The following is a 7127-nucleotide window of genomic DNA, read 5'->3' as shown; positions in this document are numbered from 1 at the left end:
ATTGATCACCATGCTTTGTTGTCATGTTGTCCCGGATGCTGGAGTTGTTCCGGATTCTGGAGCTTTATTTGATTCACAAACTACCTATTTACCAGGTACAAAAAGAGCCAATGCTGATGGGTTATCAAGGATCATCGATCAATAATAGAGTCATTCAGTTTTAATATCGCTACAACTTTTTACTAGGATTAATGAATCAGAATTAATCAAAGACGATGTAGAAGACAGTTGTCATTTTAAGTATATGTTTTGCAAGTGAAGCACCAAAGGCCTTCTTCCGGAGGTGTCGTGTGCATATATGACAATGCGTTTTATCAATCAGATTTGCCAACTGATGTGGTTAGATCTAGGGCGAGTGTCAGCAGAACAACTGCGCAAACAAATTACAAAAGTTTTTCTACTGTAAGCAGATAAGCACCAAACATCTTTAAAAAACTCAAATAGAATTAAAATTACGAATAAAGTTGGCTGGTTTTTTATTTACATGAAAGAAGAAATAGCGAAACGGAAAAAAATCGAAGCAAAATTTTTTGATAAATGTGGTCATTACTGACTGATCGAATGATTTCAGTAAAAAATCACATGTTTGTGTTAATCTTATGTGTTATCAAGTTTTTCAAATTGTCCCAAAAGTTTTTCATTAGAGTCTGCAATTTCTCTTGTCTTTTTGATTGGACTGCGGCTCAGACGTTTTAGGGCTGCAGTACTTGCTCAATGAAAATCCTATAACAAGTTTCAGTCACTACGATCTGTACTTCAGCATGCTAACTCCTGAAAACAAGATCAAAACATGCAGGAGTAATATGTAAGGGTTGTATCAAAAAAACTTTGATGTTTGGTTGATAAAAAACTAAAACTTAGAGATTACATCTTGGTATGTTGTGTGTAGATTGGAGGGTTTGTTGGAAGGTTGTCCTGCGGTAGATGATAAAGTGGGGTACATGTTTTTATGATGCCGTTCTGTGCAATCTCCATACAAGCGAACCATGGTAGTCAGATAACATATGAAAACTTTTCAAAGCATTGTTACAAAAATTAGGCTGGTTTAGCACAATCCATTTTGCTGTCAAATTGTTTTTTTTTAATAAAAAATTAAAATTTTGGTGCGTCACTTGCACAACATAAAACTTTAAATAAGAAATTAAACTGATCGAATGATTTCAGTAAGAAATCACATGTTTGTATTAATCTTATGTGTTATCAAGTTTTTCAAATTGTCCCAAAAGTTTTTCATTAGAGTCTGCAATTCTCTTGTCTTTTTGATTGGACTGCGGCTCAGACGTTTTAGGGCTGCAGTACTTGCTCAATGACAATCCTATAACAAATTTCAGTCACTACGATCTGTACTTCAGCATGATAACTCCTGAAAACAAGATCAAAACATGCAAGAGTAATATGTAAGGGTTGTATCAAAAAACTTTGATGTTTGGTTGATAAAAAACTAAAACTTAGAGATTACATCTTGGTATGTTGTGTGTAGATTGGAGCAGTGTCAACATGCAAGAGTAATATGTAAGGGTTGTATCAAAAAAACTTTGATGTTTGGTTGATAAAAAACTAAAACTTAGAGATTACATCTTGGTATGTTGTGTGTAGATTGGAGCAGTGTCAGCAGAACAACTGCGCAAACAAATACAAAATTTTTTCTACTGTAAGCAGATAAGAATACCTCCTTAGCCAAAAACTCAAAAACTTAAGATCCTTATTGATCACCATGCTTTGTTGTCATGTTGTCCCGGATGCTGGAGCTTTATTTGATTTACAAACTACCTTTTACCAGGTACAAAAGGAGCCAATGCTGATGGGTTGTCAAGGATCATCGATCAATAATAGGGTCATTCAGTTTTAATATCGCTAAAACTTTTCACTAGGTGAAAAAAGGAATCAGAATTAATCAAAGACGATGTAGAAGACAGTTGTCATTTTAAGTATATGTTTTGCAAGTGACGCACCAAAGGCCTTCTTCCGGAGATGTCGTGTGCACATATGACAATGCGTTTTATCAATCAGATTTGCCAACTGATGTGGTTAGACCTAGGGCGAGTGTCAGCAGAACAACTGCGCAAACAAATTATAAAAGTTTTTCTACTGTAAGCAGATAAGCACCCAACATCTTCAAAAAACTCAAATGTAATTAAAATTACGAATAAAATTGGCTGGTTTTTTATTTAAATGAAAGAAGAAATAGCGAAACGGAAAAAAATTGAAGCAAAATTTTTTGATAAATGTGGTCATTACTGACTGATCGAATGATTTCAGTAAAAAATCACATGTTTGTGTTAATCTTATGTGTTATCAAGTTTTTCAAATTGTCCCAAAAGTTTTTCATTAGAGTCTGCAATTTCTCTTGTCTTTTTGATTGGACTGCGGCTCAGACGTTTTAGGGCTGCAGTACTTGCTCAATGACAATCCTATAACAAGTTTCAGTCACTACGATCTGTACTTCAGCATGCTAACTCCTGAAAACAAGATCAAAACATGCAGGAGTAATATGTAAGGGTTGTATCAAAAAAACTTTGATGTTTGGTTGATAAAAAACTAAAACTTAGAGATTACATCTTGGTATGTTGTGTGTAGATTGGAGAATTTGTTGGAAGGTTGTCCTGCGGTAGATGATAAAGTGTAGATTGGAGGGTTTGTTGGATCGTTGTCCTGCGGTAGATGATAAAGTGGGGGTACATGTTTTTATGATGCCGTTCTGTGCAATCTCCATACAAGCGAACCATGGTAGTCAGATAACATATGAAAACTTTTCAAAGCATTGTTACAAAAATTAGGCTGGTTTAGCACAATCCATTTTGCTGTCAAATTGTTTTTTTTAAATAAGAAATTAACATTTTGGTGCGTCACTTGCACAACATATACCTTTAAATAAGAAATTAAACTGATCGAATGATTTCAGTAAGAAATCACATGTTTGTGTTAATCTTATGTGTTATCAAGTTTTTCAAATTGTCCCAAAAGTTTTTCATTAGAGTCTGCAATTCTCTTGTCTTTTTGATTGGACTGCGGCTCAGACGTTTTAGGGCTGCAGTACTTGCTCAATGACAATCCGATAACAAATTTCAGTCACTACGATCTGTACTTCAGCATGCTAACTCCTGAAAACAAGATCAAAACATGCAAGAGTAATATGTAAGGGTTGTAACAAAAAAACTTTGATGTTTGGTTGATAAAAAACTAAAACTTAGAGATTACATCTTGGTATGTTGTGTGTAGATTGGAGCAGTGTCAGCAGAACAACTGCGCAAACAAATTACAAAAGTTTTTCTACTGTAAGCAGATAAGCACCCAACATCTTCAAAAAACTCAAATGTAATTAAAATTACGAATAAAGTTGGCTGGTTTTTTATTTACATGAAAGAAGAAATAGCGAAACGGAAAAAAATCGAAGCAAAATTTTTTGATAAATGTGGTCATTACTGACTGATCGAATGATTTCAGTAAAAAATCACATGTTTGTGTTAATCTTATGTGTTATCAAGTTTTTCAAATTGTCCCAAAAGTTTTTCATTAGAGTCTGCAATTTCTCTTGTCTTTTTGATTGGACTGCGGCTCAGACGTTTTAGGGCTGCAGTACTTGCTCAATGACAATCCTATAACAAGTTTCAGTCACTACAATCTGTACTTCAGCATGCTAACTCCTGAAAACAAGATCAAAACATGCAGGAGTAATATGTAAGGGTTGTATCAAAAAAACTTTGATGTTTGGTTGATAAAAAACTAAAACTTAGAGATTACATCTTGGTATGTTGTGTGTAGATTGGAGGGTTTGTTGGAAGGTTGTCCTGCGGTAGATGATAATGTGGGGTACATGTTTTTATGAAGTGGGGTACATGAACCATGGTAGTCAGATAACATATGACAACTTTTCAAAGCATTGTTACAAAAATTAGGCTGGTTTAGCACAATCCATTTTGCTGTCAAATTGTTTTTTTTTAAATAAGAAATTAAAAATTTTTTCTTAGGAAAAATGCAAATACTGCGTCAAGCTTTTGTCATTTAAGGAAGTTTTGAAAAAAAAAATAATTTGAGACGTTTTCGAAACTAGATGAATTGTCGCGATTTTTCTAATAAACTAATCGAAATGACAATAAAATATCTTTCTTCAAATACTGCTTCCAAAAATTCACATTAATATTGTTTCTAAACTATGATGTTAAAAAATAGGCCAACAACATTCGACCTCTAAATTCAATTAAATAATTTCTGTGACTAAAATGTCAGGTCAACACCCTTCGTCTAAGCTCAACGTGCGTGTTCATCATGCATATTGGCTTCTCTTTCTTAAAATGTTTTGCCTCTAGTGTGAATAATATCTTGTAGTTGCTCTACACCTATCTATAGCTTTTCACTAACATTGTTTCTCTCTTTGTTGAAGGTCGAGGTCTACCAGTGAGTCTAATTTCTCATGTTTCTGAGTTTCAGTGGTGAAATGACGAACGATATGTCCGTTATAGAGGAAGCACATCCCTAACAGGCCAGTTTGTGAACAACCCTTCTGGGCTGACGTTAAAAAAGGTGTCTTCAGCAATCGTAAGCATTTTTTGAACTCCCTAAGGAGGAAACTACTTGAAAATCGGTAAAAAAAATTGTAAACTGCTTGCAAAAATTTAACTTTGGTCACCTCAATCTTGAATTATCAATACTAGAGCTTCACAAGTTTTTGTGATTGAGTTGAAACACTCCTAAGACTTTTCAGGGGATCGCTCCTAAACTCAACATTTCTGTGGACCATTTTTTGAACCAATTCTCAGGGTACTAACCTAACTTGTCAGCCTTTGCATCCTCGTAGTTCTCATAATTTCATCAAACCTTTGTCAACTAGGCGAACTCTTTAACACTGTTTGAACAGTGCCACAGATGACACGTGTACTGAGTTGGGTCGCAGCTCCTCTAAATCAATATAATTTCAGCATACGATGATGTTCAATACCACGCGCTGGATTCCCTCCTACCTTGCTTTAGGTTTGTATTTATAAATGGAACCGCAATTTTTTGCCTGGATTAGTTTCTTTAAGAGTGAATTGTAGATGCAGAAAGTTAGCGGCATCAAAAAATCGAGTTTGCTCATCTTTCAAAGTACTTGCCGCATACCTGTGGAAAGTTCAACATGTGGTGTAATATGCTCTTTGATCTTTGCGCGGCACTACCTTCCGATATACCAAAACATCTCGGTTAAAGATGCGTATACCTCAGCAGAACTTTTCCATATTTGAGACGGCATCTCTTCCATTCAATCTCCTACATTCCATATGCTGCTTTGCTGCTGCAACTGTGGCACAAACAATCATATCATCCGTTGGTTCTGCCTCCTCCCCCACCGGTTTTTGCTGTTTCAAACCAAAATTGAACCTCTTCAGCCATTGATGTGCGCGAATTACCGCGAGGAATGCGCTCATTGCTAGACCATCAGCTTGACAATACCGAGATCATTACACTAGAACGATGCCATGCTGATTGCCAGAATTGAAAATTTTTAACTTAACATTGTAGATTTTTGAAATTCAGCAGGAAACCCCAGAGTTAATGATAGCATTACTAACAAAAAATTTAAATTTATAAATTCTTGAAGGAGAAAAATAATTAAAAGTTTTATGAAATGCTGCCACTCAGATGGATTAAACAAAATGTTTTTTTTCTTATTCTTTGCTTTTTTGTTGCGCCGACGCCAAATAGTTTCTCTCTGATTCGTGAGATATGCTGAAAAATTTGAGAATGCGTTGAACTTTTAAATTATCAATTTCAACGTATATGACTAAGTTTCTGTATTAAGTTTTCGCAACCATTTTTTAACCATTCATAAAAGTTAGCCAGAAATTTCTGCGAAGTTTTAAATTTTTTGATTTGTTTCTTAAGTTTGATGCTTAATTTGATCAAGATGCATCAATTTCTGCCCACATTGTTAGTTATTCTGGGACGCTTCTCAAACCCGAAAACGTAGAACTTACAGAAAAACTTCTAATTTCTATTACGCAGGGCACTTATCTCAGAAGTATCTAGTGGTACGAGACCTCCAATATTCTTGACAACACCCATCGCACTATTAATTTTTGGGCTTACATTGTACAAGAATGGAATGATATCCAAATCAAACTTAAAAAAATCTGTGCAAGGGTATTTTGTCAGAGAAACGATACCCTTGATTGGGAACCCGTTGATCAAATCGAGTCTCTTTTTCATTTCTAATGCGAGGATTCTGATACCAGTAAAGAAAAAAGAAAGGAGCTGGAGCTGGTGACCGAGAATCAGGCAATACACCACGACATTCAAATGGATCTAAGTCTTTCCGGATTGTTTTCCAGCACCAAGACAACCTGCCAGCATTATTGTCGAAGCTTTGTTCAAACGCAAAATAAATTGCAAACAAAAAGAGGGGAGGAATAAAATACTACTAGACAGAAACTAGCAAACTGTTAGGGTTTTTGACGAGGAGGCTTCAACGGCGAGGGTGATTTAGAGTTATGTTATTTAAGTTGCTTGGTATCATGTGATGTTTAAGCTTCTTGGGCTGAAAAAAATGATCAAAGTGATTTTCCTTGCCCCAATTTTAACAGGGACTCTAGAAAGAAATTTAATTGGATTTTAGTCGTGGATCATAGCTCCATATATGTGAATTTTTTTCAGGTTACGGATGCCGGAAATTGAGCTATTCGGAGAAAGCGATCTGCAGTTTTCAGGCAAATCTTTGTAGACTCGAGATTAAAAAAGCAAGGAAACACGAAAAGAGAATTTGGAAACGACCGGAAAGGTACTACAGAGCGGAGTAGATGAGAAATTTTGGACTTCGCTAGTGAAACACCTAAGTCATTGGGGACAAACAATCGAAAACAACCGCTCAGGAGAACCATCAAAACAAACTAAACAAGTTATCTAAAAGGCAAGATCGACTTCCAGGAAACAAGGTGAGGGATCGGTTAAAGCTCCAGATGGCATTGCATTCCTAAATGATATTAAACAGTGGCTGCCATAGGGGCCAAATATCCGGGTAGGGATGTATTCAAGGACACTCATTTTCTTGCCGATATTGACATCTTTCTTTCGAATCTCAAAAATTGAAATAAAACGGGGAATTTCTTTGTGATATAGAGTCAGTGTCAGAAACGTATGCGAAAAAGATGAAACAA

Source organism: Symsagittifera roscoffensis, chromosome 3 (assembly GCF_963678635.1).
Source record: "Symsagittifera roscoffensis chromosome 3, txSymRosc1.1, whole genome shotgun sequence".
Classification (NCBI taxonomy): domain Eukaryota; kingdom Metazoa; phylum Xenacoelomorpha; order Acoela; family Convolutidae; genus Symsagittifera; species Symsagittifera roscoffensis.
This window is presented reverse-complemented; position numbering follows the sequence as displayed.